Source organism: Pteropus vampyrus, unplaced genomic scaffold (assembly GCF_000151845.1).
Source record: "Pteropus vampyrus isolate Shadow unplaced genomic scaffold, Pvam_2.0 Scaffold140, whole genome shotgun sequence".
NCBI lineage: Eukaryota > Metazoa > Chordata > Mammalia > Chiroptera > Pteropodidae > Pteropus > Pteropus vampyrus.
The window spans coordinates 5,462,811-5,465,494 of record NW_011888921.1 but is presented as its reverse complement, the minus strand read 5'-3'; positions in this window follow the sequence as shown (position 1 = coordinate 5,465,494).

Sequence of the window (2,684 nt, the reverse complement as noted above, 5' to 3'; positions counted from 1 at the left end):
CCACATATGAAAAACCCACTACTAATATCATACTCAATGGTAAAAGACTGAAAGTTTTTCTTCTAAGATCTAGAACATGGCAAGGATGCCTACTCTTGCCATTGTATTCAACATAGTACTAGATGTTCTAGCCAGAGCAATTGGGGAAGAAAAAGAAATAAAGAGCATCCAAATTGGAAAGGAAGAAGTAAAATTATCTGCTCACGGATGACATAATCTTACATGTAGAAAATCCCAAAGATTCAAAAAAAACCTGTTAGAACTAATAAATGAATTCAGTAACATTACAGGATATCGAATTAACATAAAAAAATCAGTTGCTTTTTATATACTAACAACAAACTGTCTGAAAAGGAAATTAAGAAAACAGTCGCATTTACAATAACATAAAAAATTAAAATACTTAGAGATAAACTGAAGGAAGCAAAAATACATATCCTAAAACTATATAACATTGATTAAAAAAAATTAAAGGAGTCACAAATAACTGAAAAGACATCTCATGTTGATGGATTGGAAGGCTTAATATTGTTAAAATGTCTATGTTACCCAAAATAATCTACAGATTCAATGCAATCCCAATCAAAATCACAAAGGCACTTCTTACAGACATAGAAAAAACAATCCTAAAATTTATATGGAACCACAGAAGACCCCAAGTAGCCAAAACAATCTTGAGAAAGAAGAACAAACCTAGAGCATCATACTTTCTGATTTCCAAATATATTACAAAGCTATAGTATTAAAACAGTATGGTGCTAGTATAAAAACAGACATATAGACCAATGGAAAATAGTAGAGAGCCCAGAAAAAAAATCCACACATATATTGTCAAGTGATCTTCAAAAGCAGTATGATGAATATACAATGGTAGAGAGACAGTCTCTTCAACAGATGGTGCTGGGAAAACTGGATATTCACATACAGAAGAATGAAATTGGACCATTATCTTACATGATACACACAAAAGTCAACTCAAAATGGATTAAAGACTTAAATGGAAGACCTGAAACTATAGAATTCCTAGACATAAAAATGGGGGGAAAGCTTCATGACTTTGATCTTGGCGATGATTTCCTGGATATCACATTAAAAATACAGGCAACAAAATTGAAAATAGGCAAGAGGGACCACATCAAACTAAAAAGCTGTTGCACAGCAAAGGAAAGAATTAACAGAGTAAAAAGGCAACCTATGGAATGAAAGAAAATATTTTCAAGCAATATATCTGATAAGGGGTTAATATCCAAAATATATAAGGTACTTCTACAACTCAATAGCAAATAATAATAATAACCTGATTTAAAAATAAACAAAGGGCTTGAATAGACATTTCTCCGAAGAAGGCATACAAATGGTCAACAGGTATATGAAAACAGGCTCAATGTCACCAATCACCAGGGAAATGCAAATCAAAACCACAATGAGATACCACATCACACCTGTTAGAATGGCTGCTACCAAAAACAAACAAACAAACAAACAATCAAAAACAGTAATAAATGTTGGTATAGACGTGGAAAAAAGAGAACCCTTGTACACTATTGGTAGGAATGTAAAATGGTGCAGCCGCTATGGGAAACAGTGTGGCAGTTCCTCGAAAAATTAAAACTAGAACTACTGTATTATTCAGCAGTTTCACTTCTGAGTATTTATCCAAAAGAACTGAAATCAGGATCTCAAAGAGATATTTAGACGTCCATGTTCATTGCAGCATTATTCACGAGGGCCAAAATGTGAAAACAAACCTAAATTTTCATCAATGGATGAATGGATAAAGAAAATGTGATTTTATATATATAATGAAATATTTTTCAGTCTTAAAAAAGAAGGAAATCCTGCCATATACAATAACATTGTTGAACCTTGAGAACATTACATTAAGGGAAATAAGCCAACATAGGAAAAGAAATGCTATAAGATTCTACCCTTATGAGGTATCTAAAACAGTCAAACTCAGAGAAGGAGAGAGTCAAAATGGTGGTTGCCAGGAGCTGGGGGGAAGGGGAAATGAAGAGTTGTTATTTAATGGGCATAGAGTTTCAGTTATGCAAGATGAATAAATTCTAGAGATCTGCTGTACAACGGTTGTTCTTATAGGTAACAATACTGTATTGTGCATTTAAAGTTAAGAGGGTAGATTTCATGTTAAATGTTCTTACCATAATAAAACATTTTTTAAAAAAAAGAATTCAAAGTTCTCCAGAGGCACCAACCCAGGTAAACTTGCCCTCAGTTCTAGCTTTATCTCCTGCTGTAGGGGTACAGTGTGTTACCCTTGTTTTTTTTCTAGACTCTCTGTAGCCCATCTGGGACCCTTAGAGTCATTGGCACAGTCTGCAGGTTGAGTGTGAGTATGTGTGGTAGAGGATTCCATGGATGGCTGCTAAGCCTTGCTTGGCCATGGCCTTGTTTGGGAAAAGAGATCCTAGGCCAGCTTACATGTTCCAGCATCAGAAAAAGTCTGCAGATCTGTCTCATGCCTATGACTGTCAGCAATTTCAAAATAAGGTCTTTTTTTTTTTTAATGAAGCCGATCAAACACTTGCAACAGGCCCAAAGTGTCCCCCAGACCTCACTGTCACCAACCGCTGCAGAGAACAGGCTTCACAGCCTCAGCCACAGAGACACCACTGAAATATTTACAAGGCTCCTGGCTTGTGAAACGGAGCTTTCCACTCAGA